The sequence below is a fragment of the Schistocerca nitens genome, chromosome 11 (assembly GCF_023898315.1).
Source record: "Schistocerca nitens isolate TAMUIC-IGC-003100 chromosome 11, iqSchNite1.1, whole genome shotgun sequence".
In the NCBI taxonomy this organism is placed as follows: Eukaryota; Metazoa; Arthropoda; class Insecta; order Orthoptera; family Acrididae; genus Schistocerca; species Schistocerca nitens.
The window spans coordinates 210,673,142-210,696,114 of record NC_064624.1 but is presented as its reverse complement, the minus strand read 5'-3'; the positions used below and the strand labels follow the sequence as shown (position 1 = coordinate 210,696,114).

Genomic DNA, 22,973 nt, shown 5'->3' with positions numbered 1-22,973 from the left:
TCTTTCTAACGGATCCTAAATGGAAACGTGTAGGGTCTGTCCCAGTATTTTCTGTGTGACGGAACGCATCAAACCAGATCTCCTCAGATTTCGCCGAATAATTCCAGAAATCGTACAGGCATTTTCGGAAGTAATTACAATTTAACGGTGGCCGGACATTCCGCGCTAGATCCTGCGCTGTGCTGCCTGCCTGTTAAGAGTCTGGCAAAGAGCTTACGAATGATTTTTCCACTCGAGTCCTTTTGGAACATTAAATTGTGTTTGAAAATTACACACTGTTTCCGTAGGACTGTGTTCTGACCTTTGGTATTCAGTACCGGAAAAACACACTGCTCGACCAAGTGTAAGATTTCAATCTCGTCCAGCGCAACATTAAGCTTTCTCACATTTCAACAATGGAACTGATCACTCCGAACAGCAGTGCACTATTTATAGGCACTACGTGTTGCAACGACAGTTCCATCTGTTAGCAGCTTTTCAAATCATTTAAAAATTTCTGTATAAAATTCTTACAGCTTTACAATTAACATACTATTTGTTACACCCCTCAATTCATCTTAGTTTTTGAGATATTTAATTTTGAAACCGGGAACTCCTTCAATGTATACCCCGTTATTACCTCTAACGTTAAAGGTTTCCGTCTCCAAAATGTCTCGTTCAATTACTCGTCCTCTATACTCTAATTTGATGTTACTCCCATTTTTCCGTACTTAGTTTTCATTACCTCGAGGGTGGCCTTAATGTTTTGTCATAAATTTAGTTTTCGCAAAGGAGAATTGTAAGGCAGCTTTTCCAGATTGTTCTTTCAGCACTTCTATCTGTATAGTAACTGTTTCCACTGAGCCCGAATGAAACAGCTAGGTTGTCTGAAAACACCACACAGTCTGTCTCCGTGCTGTCCCTTTGACAACAGTAAGACTTTTGCTTATTTATTTTCCACTTTTCATTCTCTAGTCTGAGGGGCAGAGCAGGCTGTACGAGATCAGACCCATTAAAGAGCTCTCGTGTGCATCACTGTGTTAATGGGAAAGGGATGTGCCTAGTAAGACAGGATTTCGTCATCTATATAAAAGGCTGTAGCACTTACGCACAATGAGAACACTGTGTCAAACGACATATATAAGCACTGATTCACTCGACACATTACAAACACATTACTTTGTGTAACAATACCTACTAAATTCGTGTCCTACTGCAGTCTTAATTTCCACACAGCACATGTGACATTTGACAGCTGCACAGTGAGGCACGAACTGGCATAAAAATTAAATATAAATAAATAAAATGACATTTACAAATGTTTGAAAGCAGGGCGAATTATTTACTTACGACACGAGAATGGCAGAACAGCTGAGATCACGATTGTGAATAATTATATTTAACAACAAGCCAGATGTAAACTTATTTCTAAAATACTGCAGGATTGTGGCAGAAAGTGAACACAAAATTTATGATGTCTGGGTGTCCTCCCTGTGCGTAGCTCAATTTTGTAACACAGTCAAAATTCTCTCCTCGTCCTTAACGAGTAAAAAAAAGTCTCAAAATAATTTACTGTTTATTTTACAGTGACATTTCCTCATCACAAAAATAGGAAATATTACAACACCAAGTCACCAGTACTGAAACCAAATACGTATCTAACTGACATGTGACAATATACATAAACAAGCATACCACTACATCAGGTCACTGTCAAAATCTGTACATGACAAATTACGTTCAGGACGGCAACTCTTACGAACTTCTGGCGAAATAGATATTACAGTCCGTCAGACTCTAGGACTGACACAGCTTTTCTCGGAGAAGGGAGTGCAATACCGTAATTCTTCAAATCCACACAATGAACGAAATAACGCAAGGGAAGTCGTGACCTCACTGTTCTGAAAGAAAGCATCCTATAAAGTCATACGATTAACTGAAAACTCAAAAACAAAAGGCACTTTACTAAAAACGAAGATATGAGAATTTGCTCTTCGTAAAATACGTTTGGAGGCACTAGAACAATCTCTCAAATAATAGTTGTGGAGAAAGTGAGGCAGCAGGAACGCTACTCGTGACCGGCCCCCGCAACAGGAGTCTGGCTGCAAAAGGGAGACACAGAAATAAAGAAACAGTACTAGCACACTCTTCTCTCACACACAACCTTTTATTGCAGCTCTTAACAAAAATATTGATACACAACGTACAGGAAACCTCATTTTCTACAATATACAGACAATCCACTCGTGTCGTACCTGTTTAGAATGCACTCGCCAATAAACACACTGCACGTTACTAGCCACCCTAACGACGTGTCCGTTTGGGAATATTACAGATAAATTCCGACACTGACATTCGAGAATCGACGTCCCCGGCAGTTCCGGATCGAGACACACAAATATACCTCACCGTCAACAGCCGCTCACACCCTCCTCCGAGACAGCTCCCCGTAGTGTTTGCCGGTGGACTCTGCCCGTTCGCCAACCTGAAGGTAAGGAGATAACGAAAACAAAATTGAATTAACACAGTACGGCACAGTGGTGAAAGCTCAATGCTTATATGCGAGAGAATTGTCAATTGTACAAACTAGAAGTACAAGAGGGAAAATATATACGACCAATAAAAGACAAAGAAGCTTTCAAATTAAAAAGCAGTGATTAAATGCACTGACGAGCCCCGGCATTACGACCGCCGCCCGCCACAACTCCGAGTGTCGAGGGGCGGTGTCACGAGCTCGAGTCGTGGTAAGGAGAGCGTGTAGGCAGAGCTGAGAATAGTGGGGTAGCTGTACAGCAACGACACGGACCGTAAATGTGGAAATCCGCGACACGAGCGACTTCGACAAACGGCAGGCCGTGTCGGAATGAGTGTGTCGGAAATGGTGAAGCCGGTCAATCCCGTGCAACTCTCGTCACGAGACGTCCGGATCGGAAACTCGCACGACCTGTAAAGTGGGACCGGAGGTGATCTGTGGCAAATGTTATGACGAGAGTGCAATACTGACACGGGCACAAACTTTTCAGACACAAAGTCGGCACACCTTATCGATCGCGGGGACCTGCGGCACGTAACACCACGCGTTCCCACTCGGCCCAGTGACGTCACCAATTAGGTCTACCGCGGGCAGCGGACCGTCGATATCGCGCCGTCGACCGGTGGAAACTTATCGCCCGATCGAACAAATGACACTTCTCGCAACACCGCGTCGACAGTCGCATCCACCTGTGCCGTCATCCGGGGAAACGGCACTGTGCCACGGGTTCGGTATTATTCTACGTGGGACGTCCGCCAGAGTTTGCACGGGACCTGCGCCAGTAATCGACGGCACCGTAACAGCTGTGGCCTTTGTGGACATTGCTGCGGGCCGCCCGGCACCCTTTCATCCTCGACGTCTTCCCCGACGGCAGTGCTATCTTCCGGCACGGTGGCAGCCCATGTCGCGAGGCCGGACAGAGCTAGTGTTTCGAGGAGCACCGCAGTGGACTCGCACAGACACCTCGGCCGTCGTATCGACCCGACTCGACGTCATTAATTCTTCCGGGTTATATGGCCGTGGTCCGTAGAATTCTTCTATTCCTTACGTTTCATCCGATACTGACATCTTCAGAGGTATAGCTGGTCCTGCCGACTGACGAGTCGGGCTTTGTAGAGCGGCCTAAATACCGAGGAAAGTGGGCGTGGTCTAGCTTGCACGTAGTAGCAGAGAGAAATCTAGTCAAAGATAAAATGTAACTATCAATGATAGTCCGTCATAGATAAAAATCACTTATCAATTCTGTAACGCCACTGTCCATATCTCACTTAATTTCGAGGTCTCTTCTTTTCTATTAAAATTATCTTCATGTTTATAAATTTCAATAGCCTTCCTATACAGTCGTGGATAATAGTTCGTGGTAGCACTTAAAACTGTAGTTTCAGAAAACTTAACTGCGTGGTCACCTGACTGAAGCCATACCTCTGAGGATGTCCGACGTAGTATTGGACGAAACGTTAGGAATTGAAGAATTATCAACAACAGTACCATCCGGTCGTGAAAGCCTTCACTGTACGACCCAAATTGAGCCCGACGGAGCACACCTGGGAGCCTATTGGGCACCAGCTCTGCACAGACAAAACACCTTCTCATACTGTGACACTGCTACTACACAGCTCTGGAAATGTAGCACGGACTCGTGGAACCACTGCTGCACAGCATTCCGACAACGGATCAGAATGCCAACAGGCAGGCGATCGTAGTATTACACCTTATCGGTGCAGGGGACAGAACAGGAAATTTAATTCTGAAGCGCACACACACAGCTAATGTCACAATCGAAAGTAATACGAAATACAGATCACCTGTGATCAGAAACTGAATTCGGAGTGAATACTGTAACTGTTTACTACCTGTAATGCTCCCCACAACTCTGCATATATTGGGCTTCACGAACACTCATCTCGACTAACACCTTCCGATATAATCTGAATCTTGGGGTACACTACAGATCAGTATGCCAGAAGAACCTACACTCCAAACAAAATTTTCTTCTTGCTGCCTTCAGCCTGAAGATTCGCATGCTACGGCTCTCCACCCTAGTCTACCCTGTGCGAGCCCCTCTCCACCTCTTGCTGCCGACACCCACTAGGAACTGCTTACTGTAGCCTAGCCTCGCCTACATCTATAATTTCTATCTCCCCCCCCCCCTCTCTCTCTCTCTCTCTCTCTCTCTCTCTCTCTCTCTCTCTCTCTCTCTCTCTCTGTGTCTTCCCCCCACCTCGCCTCTCCCTGAAATACCAAAGTTATACTTGATGCCTGAAGATTCTTCCTATCACCTGATCCGTTCTTTTGGTCATGCCTAAACATCTTTTCTCTCCGAATCTATTCGGTACCTCTCCTTGCTGGTTACTCAGTCTACCCGTCTAAGCTTCAGCATTGTACTGTAGCACCACATTTCAGAAGCTTGTCTGAACTGCTTATTGTGTACGTTTAACTTCTGTACAAGGCAACACCGTATTATCTGTTTAAAAAAAATTCTCTTTTTCAGCAATTCTTTACTTGTCATAGCCAGTCTGCATTTTATATCCTCTCTACTTGGGCAATCATCAGTTATTTTGCTGTCCAAACAACCTCATTCACTGGTTGCTTGTTGAGCCTTACCAGATTAGGCCCTCTCTTGCATATGACCAGGAACAACAGATTCAAGAAATATTACATAAGAAGAAACAACAACAATATTAATAATTTGCCTGGTGATACTAACAGAGGATGAGCAGACTGCAGTCAAACAGCTAGAAATACTCAAAGAATGTGAAGAAAAGGTAGGTTTACAATTTTCATTTGACAAAACTGAACTCTTTTGTTCAAAAACAAATTGCGAGCTTGAAAACAAAATACGGTAAAATTAACAGGGTCCCACACGTTAAACGCCTCTGAGAATTCATTGAACCGACAGGTATTGAAAAAAAATCTCATAGCATCATCGTCTCCAAAAAATTAATAAAGGATTAGGATTAATGCAAAACCTGTACAACAAAAAATCAATGTCAAGTGGGGCAAAAATCCGACACTACAATATTGTCATAAAACCAGCAATCCTCTATGCAAGTGAAACTCTAACCCTTAACAAAAAACAACAACTTGAAGAAATCACAAAAGAAGTAAGATCAGGAAAATCCTAGGAGTAAGGGATACCCAAGGCGGTTATAAGCTACAATCAATTAAAACAACAGAAAAGTCTTCAAACATCGAAACTTTTCCTAAAAAAGGCGAATGAAATTCTTTGGCCATCTTGGCAGACTACCAGAAAATCGATTGACGAAGAGAATAATATATTATATAACCTCACTTAAGAACTCCACACCTCGGCTGGATGAAATTCGAAAGGACCTGAATAATGCAAACATAAGACCAGCTGACATTCTAGAAAGAGACACCTTCAGACACAAAGTCTGAATGGGAAATTATATCTGAGCAACCAAAAGCAAAACAGTACAGACCAAAGTGGTCGCGTGAGCATACACAAGCCTTTTCGCAAAGAATGAAACCCTACTGGAAGAACTCAAAGAAAAATTGATAGAGTTATTTGCTTAATATCTGCCATTTCCAGAGATAATTTGCCATTAATAATAATAATAATAATAATAACAGTTCCCAGTAATAATAACAGTAACACAAATAATGAAGATGAAGTAATGGAGGGGTTAAGAATGACAATGCTTAATTATTACATAAACTCTATAATAATAATAATTTGCATTACTAACAAAAAGTAATAATTGTCAATAACAATATTAATAACATTAATAATAATAAAATAATGGAGGCAGTAAGAATGATATTGATTTGTTTAGCGCTTCTGAAGCCTTGTTTGATATTAGAAAAAGGGAAAGTCTTACAGACTGCACCTGTGTTTTCAGCCCAGTCTAAGTAACAAATGGACAAATGGGGTTTAAATATGACGTGCCAGCGGTGTAACTATAATTAATAAAAAATTATGTTGTTTGTCTTTAATATGTAATAATTGGGTTATGATTAAATTCTGTGATTGAGAGATATAAGATACTGTTGCGGCCGTTTCTTTCCCGAAGTACAATAGAGAGACCTTTTGTGAATAGTCATTAAATGGGATTTTTCAGTATTGAATGATGATAGAAAGAGAGCTAAGATTCAGAAAGACTACTGCAACTGTAACAAAAAGAAACATTTGTAACTGACTGAAAACTAGAATACAGCGTAAGTTACTGGAAATATTTTTATTCTTCCTCACTATTAGACTGCAACCTGTTACTCAACAAAAAACTCAGATGAACGAATACAATTACTGTAGCTTACTGTTAGTCTAAGTAATTAATTTCAAATAGGATTACATTCCAAATATACGGGGGCATAGCTCGACACGTTCCACCCGAGCAAGTAAAAAGAAAACATCCCACTTCAGGGGGTCTGATCTCGAGAATGTTCTATATTGGGGCAGTGGTGACAGATACACAGTAATTCTGGTCTCCCAGTGGGTAATGCCGGAGAGACCGTAACATTCTTCAAGAATACGTATACATATTTATTCAGAAATTTGTGGACTGCGGCGAGTTACGCTACAATGCCACCTTTGCAAATTTTTAAAACCCTCGCTCTCTTTCTCCCAAAAGCTCGATCTCGATTTGACCAAATGCTGTATCACTGGCCGTAAATTCACCTTATTTACTTTCGGGTACAGGTTGTTGGCCCAGTATCTTGGCAACTGTTTACTATATACATGGTGTGATCGAGAAGTATGGAAATATTTGTTGTTCTTGAAGAATCTTTATTTATTCATCAACATCAACTTTGTTCCCTTCAAAGTAACCCCCTCAGATGCAATACACTTGTGCTTTCTCCAATCTCGGAAGCACTTCCGGAACTCACTTTCTGACACGGTGTTCAGCGATTCTGCTTTTATGTCACCAATGGTGGCACGATGAAGTCCTCTTCAGCCTCGGGAATAGAAAAGGAACAAGCAGTGTTTGACGAATACGGTGGCTGAGGTTCACGATTTTTATTTATTTATTTTTTTTTTTTTTTTGCCAAAAAGTCACAAATGAGCATTGAGACGTGAGTGAGCACATGACCGTGATGCGTTTTCCACAAGTGGTTTTGCCACATTTCTGCTTGCTTTCTTAGGACAGCTTCGTGCAAATGGCACGTAACTTCCACATTTGTTACTGACCTTATGACCGTAAGGCAGGAACACACGATGCACTATTCCATTGCAAATAGAAGTAAAGAGTGGGAAGAGTCTTCACATTGTAAGTTTTCCAGACTCGACTTTTCGCGCAGTTTCCACTGGGACCGCCGGGCCTCACTTTCGACGCCATATCGTGTACCCACGTTTTGTCACCTGTTATAATTTTCCTTAGAAGTTCAGGACGATTGTCAAATTCGTTCGGCAATTTCGAAACGTACTTTGCTGCTACACTCTTCACGCCCGAAACATCTAAAAAAAATTGCTCGGCTAGAGCCCGAGTGCATGCCGACGTCATTAGCAACCTCTCTGATGGTGATTTGACACTTTTCCTGGACCATTTTCTTTATTTCTTCCACAGTGCCATCAGTAATTTATGTGCCACAGCATCCAGGGCACTCAAGAGCAGATATAACATTTTCATACGTCAAAAATGAAATAAGTCTTCAAAACAGCAGAAAACGCAAACATACATCAAGAACATGTGAATCAACAAGATAAACAAAAGCTTGAAAATTAGACATATAGACCCCGTGAAATTAACAAATTCCTGTAACTTTTTGAACTTGCTTCTCACGTTACTCAGTGTGCCTAGGGCAGCGGTTCCCAACAAAATTTTCTAGAGGACGCACTAATCGAGCACGATCGGTACATCGTCGTATCACAGTATCGAGCACCTAAAAAAGCTAAATTGAAAGTCTTTTTATACGTTTTCTATTCTTGGTGCTTAAAAAAACATTGACATATTCATTATTTAAAAAATATTGAGCTTTAAAATTTTTTCAATGTAGCCATCATTGTTATTGATAAATTTTGATTATTGCTCAAAATCTTTGTCTTCATATCTGGGTGTTTAGTATAACACACTCCGTAAAAAATAAAAAATTGAGTATGAACTGAAAATGACAGGAAAAAATTAAAACTGAATGTATTGGTCTTTCAAGTGTACTACACTTGGGATTGCATTGAGTAGACACGTGTGAAAAATACAAAAACACTAATTTCATACAAGGTATTATTTATTTGAAAAAATACGGTTACAACAGAGAACTCCATCAGTATATAATTAGTTTTAACTTTCAGTTCTTAGTGAGATGAGTTCGATCTGACCTTCGAGTCCATTATTTCTGATATATTAGGTTCCAAACTTGAAACTTTCACTCTGAAATCCGACCGCATGTCGAGCCGCTTCCTATATTAGTTTTTCACGAAACACGAGGAAGAAAATTCTCGCTCACACCGATACGTGGTCGCACACGGATCTTTTTCATTGGCTAGTTTCTCGTAGTCCTCGCGTGCCGATGCCCGGAAGTCTCTAATTTTTGACTCTATCTAATTCTAACTTTGCGCTAGAGTGTGCTAGTGCTAGTTGGCTCTAGGAAGACACTAGACGCAGAAGATAGCGTTCGCTAAAGCTCTGCTCGTGCAGGAAGCGGCCAAGACAAATAATCTGTTATCGTACGAAATATATTTAATATATTTTTTATTCTAATAACATCTCGCGGACCCCTCCGGCACAGCTGGCGGACCCCCGGGCGTCCGCGGACCACCTGTTGGGAACCAGTGGCCTAGGGGATGAAGTCTGAAAAATACAACGCACAACTGCAACATTCCTGTCGAGGTAGTGATACTGTGACAGTCGACCGATCGATTGGGGGGCCGCGGGGGTTAGGGGGCTAAACGGCGAGGTCATCAGTCCTGAGATTCAAAAGTTACTTGTGTAAGGGTCTGCTAAAAGTGGGTGGATCCAGTCAGAGGGGTCAAACAATAAAGAAAGGAAGTTAAAACAGACACACAGTAGAAGGCATAAAAAAGGTACAACAAATCTGAAAACTGGAGAAACAGAGGGATACAAAAGAGGTCTTTACAGAGGAGGGGGGGGGGGGGGGGGTGGACACAGGTCCCAGACCGAGAAAAGCACAAAGAGAGGCCCCAACCACAACCAACCTACCCCTACTCCACGAGTAAAGCAAAAAGTTATAACTGAAAATAAAAATCACTTTCGTGTAGGAAACTGAGGACCAGTTCCCGAATTGTGTACGAAAGAATCTCTGACGCTATACTTAGTACAGGGGGCCAAAAGGAGGGGACATTCCTCCGATATATCGGACACCGTCAGTCCGGCTCCACAGCTACACTGTGGGGGTGACCCGTCACACGAGGGAAAACGACGGGCGAGTCCGGTACGGCCGACGCGTAGACGGCAAAAGACGTCCGACAACTCCCGAGAGGAGCGGAACGGAGAGCGCCTAACTGCAGTAGGTGCCTCGACTGTACAAAGTTTGTTACCGAAAGCAGTAGCGCACCGGCTGTCGTTCTACTTTCGAGCAAAGAGAGATTCGATCTGGATCCCCACATCTGCACCCGGAATCACGGAAGGGAACAGTCGGTAAATACCCGCTTCTCTAGCCAAACGGTCAGCCAGTTCATTCCCCGGGACGCCCACACGACTCGGGACCCAGAGAAAGACGACCGAGGGCAGAGAGGTGGTCACGGGCCGCTCGCCGGGTCAGTACGTACCGAAACGCCGGGGAGGGAAGCCCGAGTAATAAAATGGAGGGCCCCGTTAACGGCTGCCACCTCTGCCGTGGAGACACCACACGATCCCAGCAGTAAGTGGCGTTCCGTGCCAGTAGGAGACGTAGAAGCGCGTCCCACTTTATCCGCCATTTTAGAAGAATCGGTGTAGAAGGTGGTAAGCACCCCGGAGCTCTTCGAGGGGGGAACGTATAGAATGCCACAGTACTGTAGTGGTGACGAGAGACCTCGGGAGCACGGAACAGGTCGGCCCTAATCTGCGGAGAAAGTGGGTACACTTTCCCGGGAACGGAGACAGAGATCCCGACGGGGAAGTGAGGACGCATTCCGACCGGCAATCCCACCCGAGGACAGGTGTCGGGAGGGAGATAACCCTCGTCTGCAAAGACACGGGTCGGTCAGGGAACCGTCGAACGGAAATCGTGTGAGAAACCGCGAGTCGACTCTAGTGTATCTGTAGAGGTGTAGAGGGCGAATCCCCACTCCCGCGAGGAGACTAGTACGGCAGGCACCGACAGCCAGATGTCTGAGAACGGGGTCGGGAAGCTTAGGAGCGGGCGGAGCCGCCGAGCCGTGAACCTGACAACCGTAGTCGAGTCCGAGCAAAACCGGAGTGCAGTAAAAACGGAGATCATTAGCGCAACCCGCATCCCGAGACGTGTCGGCCGGCAGGCGGAGAGCAGTAAGCTTCCGCACGCACGTAGCCTTCGGGTGGCAAAGAAGGGGGAGCCGTGTCGTCCTTTTATCAAAAAGTAGGCCCGAGAAACGGGACCGCGCTACAACGTATAGGCGACGCTCGCCCAAATTGAGTTCCGGATCGGGGCGTACTGCGGGTCGACGGCAAAAATGCGGCACCCGCGCTTCTGACGAAATAAACTGGAAGCTACCGGAAAGGGACCGCACACGGGCCCGTCACGCGACAGCCGAGGCGCGGGCGATTCCGTCACGCGACGGTCTCCTTACCTCGACCCGTCAGTGCGGACACGGACGGCGCGGACTCAGGCGCCCACCGACGGCGCGGCGTCGGTCAGCGTCTCCGCGCCCTCACCGAGCAGCTCCTGCTGCGCTTCCAGCTGCCTCTCCTTGACGGCGGGCCGCACGACGGTGAAGTAGCGGAAGGTGTTCATGCCGAGGAGCCCGCAGCCGCCGATGGTGAGCGCGACGCAGCTCAGCACGAACCCCCTGTGCAGCTTGTTCAGCAGCTCGTTCGCGGCCTTCTTCCGCAACATGTCCGCTCTGCGACCTAAAACGAAAGTGCGAGATAATAAGTCACACTACCCACTGTCGGGTTTGTGTGTTTTTTATTGTCTCTATCAACATACCAATGCTTTCGTTCGGTAAGTTACAGCATCTTTGTTTATATATACACAATAATATTTCTATTATTTACCCCATTCCCTTAAATGGCACAAAATGCATACACTATATTTATAGATTTATTTATTCCTATTCAAGAATTCATCTATGGTATAGAAGGAGTTGTCAAAGAGATATGATTTCAGTTTATTTTTGAAGCTGTTGCTGCTGTCTGTCGGACACCTTACTTCATCCGGTAATTTGTCAAAAAATTTTATAGCAGCATATTTTACCCCTTTCTGTGCCAAAGATAGGTTAAGTAAGGGATAGTGTAGGTCTTTCTTTTTTCTGGTATTGTAATCACGAATGTCGCTGTTGATCTTAAACTGGTCCATGTTGTTGAGAAAAAATTTCATTACTGAGTAAATGTACTGTGAAGCAGTTGTAAGAATTCCTAACCTTTTAAACAGATGCCTACAAGATGTGTGACTATGAACCCCACACACTATTCTAACTACTTTCTTTTGAGCAGTGAATACCTTTGGCCTAAGTGTTCGAGTTGCCCCAGAATATTATTCCGTACGACATCAGAGAGTGAAAGTTCGCAAAGTATGTTAGCGTACTAATTTCTACAGCCTCAGAATTGGCAATTATTCTGATTGCAAAAGTTGCTTTAGGAGATCCACAATATAAATTTTCCAATTAAGATTCTCATCTATATGTACACCCAAAAACTTAGTATGCTCTACCCTGGCTACTGACTTCTTTTGGTGTGTTATGGTTATTGAAGGAATTTTACTTTTTGCAGCAGAAAATTGGATGTACTGTATTTTTCAAAGTTCAGAGCAAGCCCATTCGCAGAAAACCAATTAATAACTTTTCCAAAAACCTTATTTGTATCATTTTCTTTTATCATCAGCAAACAGTGTCAGTTTAGGTTCTTGTTTGAGATAAGAAGGGAGGTCATTCACATAAATCAAGAACAGAAGGGGACCGATGATTGAACCTTGTAGAATACCCCAGTTAGATGAAGTGGCAAACTTCTCTGAATCGCTTGAAGCACATAAAGAGACTTTTTGCTTCCTGTTCTGTAGATATGACTTAAACCACTCATATACTGTTTCATTTATACCATACCATTGTAATTTCTCTAACATAATGTCATGGTTCACACAATCAAATGCTTTGGATAAGACACAGAATATTCCTACTGGTGACATTTTTCTATTTAAAGGCTCTATTATGTGGACAGTGAAATTGTATATTGCTGTCTCAGTGGAACAGCATTTCTGAAATCCGAACTGTGATTTACTGAGTATCCCATTACTGTTGAGATGGCTAACCACTCTTGAGTACATTACTTTCTCAAAGATTTTTGAAAATGCTGTAAGCAAGGATACTGGCTGGTAATTATTGACATCCGCGGTTTCCCCTTTTTGTAGAGACGCCTGACAATGGCATATTTTAACCTGTCTGCAAAAATACCCTGAGTCAGTGATGCATTACATATGTGACTCAAAACATCAGCTGTAATTGCTCCACATTGTTTTAATAACTTGTTAGAGATGTCATCTACTCCAACAGAACATTTACTTTTCAACGATTTAATAACTTTCCTTTTTCACAAGAAGTTGTTAGATGAAACTTAATCTGACTAAATTTTTTTCAAAACTGACTTTTCCGTGTACTGCCTGGCTTTTTCTTTTGAACTTTTCTCACCAATTTTTTCTCCTATACTTAAGAAGTGATTGTTAAATACACTGACTACCTGTGTACTGTTGGTTAAGATGGTCTCATTCTCTTTAACAGTAATACTACCTACCCCAGTGGCTACTTTTCCTGTCTCTCTTCTAACATCATTCCATATTGGTTTGATTTTATTGCTGGAGTTGTTAATTTCTTCTCTAACATACATATTTCTTGATTTCCTTACAACTTTTCTCAGTATGTTACAATAATTTTTATAGTGTAAAACAACTTCTGGATCTTTACTAATTCTTGCTGTCTCATATAGTTTTCTTTTTCTTTCTGAAGACACTTTAATACCTGTAGTAATCCAAGGTTTCTTTGGAAAGTGTGTGGTCTTACACTTGGTAATTTTCTTTGAGAAACAATGTTCAAAGAGGGATATAAATTTATCTATTAGTGTGCTACTGTCCTGAGCTATACGTGTAGGGAAATTGATCACCGATTCTAAATTATATGTTGTTAATGACACTTCTAGTTCATTTTTCCTATCAGAATTACGTAGAAAGTTTACATTGAAATCAGCACAGATTAATGACTTCTTTTCGTCTGACAGACAGCATAACAGGGAGTCAAACTTTTTTTTATGAACAGCTCCCAGTCTCCTAATGGGGACCTGTACACTGTTGCTAATATCAATACTACATTATCTAGCTGAAGTTCACATGCACAAAATCTCAAAGTGCTGATCAACACAAAATTTGCTTACTTCTACAGTTTTGCATTTATATCCTTGTTTTATGATAATGGCAACTCCTCCTTCAGCCATCCTAGATCTACAAGTGTGAGACGCTAAATTATACCCACTTATACTGACACTATCCGTGCCCACAGTCACGTGGTGTTCAGACAGAGTATATCAATCTCATTCTTATTTTTGAGATCATCTAAACACACTAAATAGCTCATCTACTTAATTTTTTATTCCCCTGGCATTTTGATGAAGTATGTTGATACTGCCCTTAGCTTTACCCCTATTAACTCCATGTGAAGTTTCTTTTATTCTATTTACCTTGACTGTCATATGTCTGGAGTTTGCCTTCAACCTAAAAAACCTGCCTGCCTGGACCTGTTCACCACAGGGCTCACCCCCTTGTGTGACTGTGGCCCCCCTTACAGTATCTGCTAATAGAGAAGCTAACTTATCTTCCCCCTTCCTATCAAGGTGCAGGCCATGTGCAGTGTATCCCCACTGCCAATAGCATTTACTGGAACAACACTCACGTGAGACTTTGCCGGTGTCTGGAGCTTCCTGTTCACCTCAGTGTTAAAACACCTTACAGCAGTGTTTACCCAGGGCCGATTGTGGCGCTGAAAGACCTCCACGAACCCCACATTCGTGTGCTCGGTTTCTGCTCCTATTTTATCCAGGTCACTCCTAATACTATATCTCGGATTCGTAGCCAGGCTGTTTCCTGCTCCCGCAATTATAATTACCTCATCTTCCTTCTCAAACTCCCTGCATAGCTGACCTAAGTTTTCTGTCAGACTAGCACTCAGTTTCACAGAACTTGTGACCTGGTACCCTGCACCTAATTTCTTCTGAAGCTGCTGGCCCACACCCCTCCCACGACTGCTGCCTATAAGCAGAATTCTTTTCCTATTCCGGTTTGATCCCGACCTGTCTTTTTTTCTTTAAGCTAATATTCTGCTTCGACCTACTTTCGAGTACATCCTGATGAGGCCCTTCGTCCACTTCAGATAGCGAGCCAAACTGATTTACTAATTGAATTTCTGGAGTTTTTTCAAATGTTTCCCTTTTTCACCCTCTGCTTGCTACCGTTTCCCAGTTCCCAGTTTCTTTTTCCTCCCTTAACCTACACAATTCGAAGTTCGCGTTTTCTAATTCGGCCGTAAGGGCACAAATTTTTGCCTCCCGTTCCGCAATTTTTCTGTCCTTTCTACATAACCTACACTGCCACGGAAGAGCCTCATTTTCTACCCTCGTTTCCTCGCCGCTGTAATCTTAAATTCATTAATCCTGTTTTTTTTTTTATATTAATGTTTTTTATGTATTATCAGTGAAGTGTAGAACTGTTAATACTTCAGTTTTGTAATCTGATTACCACAGAAGTGTTTAATGGCAACTTATTTGGTTTTGATCAAGAATCTCATCTTTGAAGTTCTTTCACTCGTATTGCTATACATCACACGTCGTCCTTTTGTCAGTGGCCCATCGTATTTTAATATTGCTACATTTTATTGGCAATTATTGTTTTCGGTGGTAACGTACGTCAGAACGTGTACGACGTGTGGCATACCTGTGATAATTTTTGTGCGTACTTCGACCAGTTTAACTGTTTTTCCTGTTTCTATCTTATTTCGTATTGCACTGTCACACTGTGCACTTTCACAGTCGTACAGCTGCCGCTGACGGCGGTTTGAGACCGAAACTGGTAGCTAAATAAATAACATTATCACAGACAGCACAGTGTTATTCATTTTGTAAAATTCTAGAATATTGCTCGAGTGCACGGGACGCATACCAAATAGGAATAACAGGGGATGTCGAACACATACAGAGAAGGGCAGCGCGAATGATCACAAGTTTGTTTCACCTGTGGGAGAGTGTCAGAGAGATACTAAAGGAACTGAACTGGCGGACTCTCCGAGATAGACATAAACTATCCAGAGAAAATCTATTAAGGAAGTTTCGAAAACCAGCTTTGACGATTCTAGGAGTATACTACAACCCCCTACACACTGGATCATCAGAACAGGATTAGAGTAATTACTGAACACACGCACAGAGGCATTCAAACAGTCGTTATTCCTGCGCTCCACAGAAGTTGGAACTCACGAGGTGGAAACACCATTTCACTGCAGCTGGAAGCCTTTAAAAATCCACGCTGCTTCCATTCAAAATTTATACTGTAGCAGCCGATCAGCACGGGTCACACGTGCCCGTGAGTTATCAGTGCCGGAACAAGAAGAACCAAACATCCCCCCTCTCACATCCCCAAACCGTGCACCGTCCGCGCTACCGACTCGTCGTTCCCGAGCTAAGTGGCCAGCTTTATTTAGCTCACAGCCAAATTTGACAACGTCAGTTAAATTTGAGCACATCTTAAAATGTTACTGTCTCCGTACGTACCTTTCTCGAAGGGCAGAAAAACTACGCTATACACCTACGTGTTCGGTTGCCAGATACATATTATTATAAGGTAAGTTCGGTGGATCGACACTGAACATGAGGGCACTTCCGCCACCAGTCGTAAGGCTGCCGGAAGCTACGAGTAAACGTTTCTCCCGGAACCGCTCGGAGCCCGACAGTTATCTGCGACGCGAGGTGACAGCTCTCTGACACCCGCTCCGTTCTCCAGGTTTGGCAGCCGCACACCTCTTTCGTTCCCTCACTCAGATTACCTCCGGAAGGCTCACACTTCACAGACATTGCGTCACCGTCGTGCTCCGAGCGATTCCGCGAGAAGCGTTTGCCGACAGTTTCCCACCGGTATCGGAAGTGCCTTCTAGCTAATAGGATTACTTCGAAGGCCGGTAAAAGTATTTTGTTCGTAACTCTCATTCTTATACTTTCCGAGACCGTTCGCCAAACTTTCCAGACGCACCTCGCAAAATATAGCCGAAAACCGCGGGCCGCACAAATTGGCCGCAATTTGGTCACCGGTGCTGCAGACGGATACCTTCGGTGACGATTTCCGAACACTTTAAATTTACACTCTACGTTTACAATTCTCTCTCTTTCGGCGCCTCTCTTCTCGATACTGCCAGTCTACATTTTATATCCTCTCTGCTTCGGCCACCGTCTGTTACTTTTCTGACGAAATAGCAAAACTAATCTACTACTTCCGGTGTCTCATTTTGTCCTCTAACTCTTTCGGCATTGTTCGATTTAATTTGACTACATTCGATTACCCCCGTCTCGCTTTTGTCGATTATCTTATAACCTCTTTTTGAGACAGTAAGTATCTGTTTTACTTCACTGATTTTCCAAGTGTTTTGTTGTATCTAACAGAACAATAATGTCACTGGCAAAACCTCGAAGTTATTATTTCTTCTCCCTGAACAAGAAATACTAAAACTTCGAACACAAAACATTGATGTTCCAGAATAATACTTATGTTATATTCTATTACGTATTGGCTTTAAGCTTTCTAGGCTTGAATGAGCACACCACCACCACAGCTGTACAAAGGCCTTTTTTCCACAGACACGTGACACTTTGACGATCGTGGGGGGGGGGGGGGGGGTCAGGGCAGCAGAGAGGACGGTGGAAACAATGCGAGATAGACATTGAGAAGAGTTAATTTACAAGTGTATCACCTTAAGGTGAGAATAATGTTACTTTGCTGTTGCTGCTTTAGTGAGGGACAGTTACGTAACTCTACTTTATCGTCAGTGATTAAGTCAGGACTTTGTTACTGGTGTTTATTGACAACCAGAACTTCCAGTAACGATAGTTTTCTGCCTGTATTTCATCTACAGAGAACACTGCATTTGCTATTGTAAGAACGACATTTCTTCAAAGTACAGCGAGGTGGGATCTTTATTTTTCTTTTTTTTCTCCAACTCCTTTCAAGTACAGTCAGTCTGTTAATTATAGCACTACCTAACTGACCTACGCACATTTTTCCACACAACTTGGAGGAAATCCTACATACTTCACTCTGTTCTTAAAACACAGAATCTTGTTTTTGCTGGTGAACAGAATGTGGTCAACAGGACTCCTAGTGCAGAAAGCAGGTGTTCATTTTCTAGAATTTTAGTTTGCTCACCAGTACCTGAGAAGTCCTGCCTGTCTTTCTCCTACGTATAATTTCTTTAATCATTTTAATGCATTCTGAAAGACTTACTTACAACTACACCTACACGCATGCTTCACAACCACCGTAGTGTGTGTGCGCCCTAGGGTACCCTCTGCCACTACAAGTCACTTCTTTTCCTTTGCCACTCACAAATAGAGCGAGGAAAAAACGACTACCTATATGCCTCCACACGAGCCCTAATTTCTCATAGGTTACCTTCGTGGTCCTCGTGCAAAACGTATGTCGGTGGGAACTAGTAGACTCCTTCTGCAGTCAGCTTCAAACGCCAGTTCTCTGAATTTTCTCAACAGTGTTCCTCAAAAAGAAAGTCACACTCCCTCCAGGGATTTTCATTTGAGTTCCACCGATAACAAATATAGCAGCAGTCTGCCTCTGAACTGCGTCAATGTCTTCTTTTGATCTGACCTGGTGTGCGTCCCGAACGCTGGAAAAGTACTCGAGAAGGGGTCACAATAGGGTTTTTTTTTTAGGGCACACAACTACAGTGGTCATTAGCGCCCAGGCTAGATTAGGAATGCAATAGGCAGAACGGCACCGGCGCAGCCGTCAGCAGATGGCAGTGGCCAATCCGTAACTGGGCCAAAACGACCTCCTACCGCCAAGAAGGGCGTGAAGAGGTCGTCCGAGCCGTGGGGAGAGGTTTCGAGGCCCGAAGCTCGTTTTCAGTAAATGTAGACCAAGCCACAGCGATAAAATGCACTGACAAATGACCCTGCTAAAATCAGACGAAGGCACACAACAAGACGCTGTCCGACGCCGGAGGACCGCAGCCTCGGACGCGGCATCTGTGCAGCTTCGTTCCCAGGGATACCGACACGGCCAGGAACCCACATAAAGGTAACCGGAGAACCGCCGTCCGCCAGCTACCGAAGAGAGCGTCGGATCCGGTGCACGAAAGGGTGAACCGGATACGGATCACCGAGGCTCCGGATGGCGCTCAGGGAATCGGAGCAGATGACATAAGCAGAATGTCGGTGGCAGCGGATGTAAAGAACAGCCCGATAGAGGGCAAATAGCTCAGCTGTGAAGACCGAACAATGGCCACGGAGCCGGTATTTGAAACTGTGTGCCCCGACAATAAAAGAACACCCGACACCGTCATCGGTCTTCGAGCCATCTGTATAAATGAAGATCGTACGAATGAACTTCGAACAAAGTTCGACAAACCGCGAGCGGTATACCAAAGATGGGGGAACCACCTTAGGGAGCGAGCTGAGGTCGAGGTTAACACGAACCTGAGCCTGAAGCCAAGGTGACGTTTGGCTCTTGCCCACTCTGAAGGTTGCAGGGAGTGCTGAAGGAGGTGACAAAAGGGAACTCCAGGGGGTAGCAGGGCAGAGACATACAACCCGTATTGACGGTCGAGAGAGTCGTCAAAAAAGGAACAATAAGACGGGTGCTCAGGCATTGACAGTAGCCGACAGGCATACCGACAAAGCAGTATATCGCACCGGTAGGTGAGTGGCAATTCACCGGCTTCAGAATGAAGACTCTCGACAGGACTAGTATAGAACGCTCCGATCGCAAGATGTAACCCCCAATGTTGTATAGAGTTGAGGCGACGTAAGATGGACGGCCGTGCAGAGGAGTATACGAAGCTCCCATAATCCAGCTTGGAGCGGACGATCGACCAATATAGACGAAGTACGACGGTTCGATCCGCTCCCCACGACATACCACTGAGAACACGGAGGACATTTAGGGAACGGGTACAACGGGCAGCCAAATATGAGACATGTGGAGACCAGCTAAGTTTCCTGTCAAATGTAAGACCTAAAAATTTTGTCGTCTCCACGAATGGGAGAGCAACAGGACCGAGATGTAAGAACGGTGGGAGAAACTCTTTGTAGTGCCAGAAGTTAATACAGACCGTCTTCTCGGCAGAAAAACTGAAACCACTGGCGACACTCCAGGAGTAAAGACAGTCGAGACAACGTCGAAGACAGCGCTCCACGAAACGTGTACGCTGCACGCTGCAGTAGATGGTAAAATCGTCCACAAAAAGGGAGCCCGATACATCAGCTGGGCAGCAATCCATTATCGGATCGATCGCTACGGCGAAGAGAGCGACGCTCAAAACTGAGCCCTGTGGCACCCCATTCTCCTGGTGAAAGGCGTCGGACAGGACAGAACCCACCCTCGAACTTTCGATCCATTAAAAATGCACGAATAGAAAGAGGGAGGTGATCGCGAAGGTCCCACGTATGCACGGTGCGGAGAATGTGTCGTAAGCCTTCTCCAAATCAAAGAACACAGCCACTGTCTGGCACTTCCGCGAGAAGTTATTCATAACGAAGGTCGACAAGGTAACCAGACGGTCGACAGCAGAGCGGCGCCTACGAAATCCACACTGTACATCGGTAAATAGGCGTCGAGATTCGAGCAGCCAAACCAAACGACAGTTAACCATTCGTTCCGTCACCTAACAGACGCAGCTGGTAAGGGAAATGGGTTGATAACTGGAAGGCAAGTGCTTGTCCTTCCCAGGGGATCACAATAGTGTCCTATATGCAGTCTCCTTTATGGATGAATCATCATCATCATCATCATCATCATCGTCATCATCATCATCTTCCTACGACGTTCAGGTTGAAATACCTTTTGGACGACCTTTGGCTCCTCATTCTCGTTATGTGCCCCTACTACTGAAGCCTGCGTTTCTTTACGGCACAGGTAACAGCAACCTCAATACCAGCCATTTTGCACGTTTCTAAACCAATGCAGGGATCGGTACGAAACAGGTTACGTACACGATCACATTTGCTTTCCGTGGCATTTTATCGTCCCGGAGAAGATTTCCGATTTTACTGTGAAAATTGGATGCTTTCTGTGTCCTGCCGAGTATTTCCCGGTTAACGGTGTCGTCTTTCGAGACCACACTACCTGCGATCTTGAAATTTGAAACCGATTCTACTCTGCCTCCTCCTAGAAATATATTTCAGGTTGTTCCTTGCCTGGTAATGGTCATTTCTACTGTTTTTGTTTTACTTATTTTTAGTCTGGAATTTTTGGGTGCGTTGTTCCAGTCATTAAGTTCCTTCTGTGCTTCACCTTCTGTCTCTCCCCATACTATCAAATTACGAATCTTACTTTACTAAAATTCTCCCAACGAACCGAAGTCGACCGCTCACCTTCCCTATACGCTCGTTCCATTCTGTATTACTTTGCGACGTTACGCCTAAATATTTAATCTGCACAGCAGGACTGTGAAGGGAAGATTGGAACAGCTGATTCGTGACAGTATACAGAGTGGATCTCGGGCCACACGTTGTCAAATACCTGTTGTCATAGGAAAGAAAGTAGGTCTTTTTTAGGATAAATCCAGACAACAGTTTCCCCTGCCTAAAGCGGATCTCCAGCAGTTTAATAAATACTGAAACAATCACGCACAAGACAGATTTTAACACAAAGAAAAACAAATCATTGCAAAGAGTAACATGGGGCATTTCACAGACTTAACAATCCTCCATCAAAACATGCAATCAATAAAAAATAAAATACAACTATTAGAGGCTGAGCTCCAATCTTTGAACCACTCAGTAGTTTGTATTACTGAGCACTGGTGTAGAGGCACAGAAATCCAACATGTAGCGTTATCTTTGTAAGAAAGGGCAAACTCTTACTGCAGAACTACTTCAGGGGGTGGAGGATCATGCATTTATATCAGAAAAAGAACACATTTCAAGTCAAGACGGCCTCAGTACAGTAAGTGAAGACAAAAACTTTGAAATATCAGCTATTGAATTAACAGGGCTTGATATCACCAAGAAATTAATCATTTTGTGTGTGTGTATGGATCTTCTAGTGGTAGTGTGGACACTTTTACCAATAAATTAACAGAAGTTCTAGATAAAGTCTCAAGCACAAAGGTCAACATAATTCTGTGTGGGGACATCCTTCAAAGTTTTGGCATGTCCCTATTGGTCAATAATGCAACAAGGGTTACTACAATGACTGCATCATTAATTGACCATGTGGCCACAAATACGGATAGGCAAAAATGTGATGTAGCTGTCAAAGATCTCAGACTATCAGACCATCTCTGTCAAATAACAACAGTAAAGTCAGGCATCGAATCATTCCCTAAACTACGAGCCCACGAACGACATCTATCAGAAATCAAAAGAAAAGATTTATCAAAAGAACTAGAAAAACAAAGCTGGGATGAAGTGTATAAGGAAGCCAATGTGAATATGAAATTCTCTAAATTCTCCATATTGTTTAAATTGAACTTTGAAAAGACATTTCCAAAAGTACGCATGTCTGTATCAACATCTCACAAAAACAGATGGATAACAGCAGGTATTAAGATGTCCTCCCAAACACCTCAGTTCCACGAAAAAAGATTCGCAATGATCCAGAATTCTTAAATTTCTATCACAGATACAAAAAGATCTATAGGAAGGTGCTGATTGCTGCAAGAAAGTCATTTAATGACAAAATAATATATACTGCAGAGAATAAAAGCAAAGCAGTCTGCAATGTTATAAAGACGGAAATGGGGAGAGGCAAACAATTGCAGAATAACATATTGCTAAGGGAGGGGGATAAGGTAATAAATGGTCAACAACATTTAGCAAACTATGTAAACGAGCATCTTTCAAGTACTGCAGAGAAGTTACAGCAAACACTCCCCAAAACAAATATAACACCTGTAAATAATGTTGCACTAAATACAATGATGCCACTTCTAACCACAGAGAATGAAGTCAATAAAACTGTTCAAAAACTAAAATATAAAAAGTCAGTAGGCTTAGACGAAGTACCAATGCGTGAACTGAAACAATGCATAGGGATTATACAAGTCCCCGTAACAGATATAATAAATGAATCCTTCACATCAAGGACATTTCCAGAGCAATCGAAACAGGCAAGAGTTGTACCTTTGCTTAAGAAAGGTAATGCAGAAGACATAGAAAATTACCGGCCC

General features: G+C 43.5%; 1 long non-coding RNA gene across 1 annotated transcript in view; it reads right to left on the bottom strand.

Moving 5' to 3' along the window:
- Nucleotides 1-2,127: 2,127 nt before the first annotated feature.
- LOC126213125 (uncharacterized) overlaps nt 2,128-22,973 on the bottom strand; it is a 46,069-nt gene continuing 25,223 nt past the window's right edge. Inside the window, exons 2-3 of the long non-coding RNA XR_007541079.1 lie at nt 11,178-11,457; nt 2,128-2,464 (exon numbers count right to left, since the gene is read on the bottom strand). This is a non-coding gene — a long non-coding RNA (uncharacterized LOC126213125). The remainder of the gene's footprint in view (nt 2,465-11,177; nt 11,458-22,973) is intronic.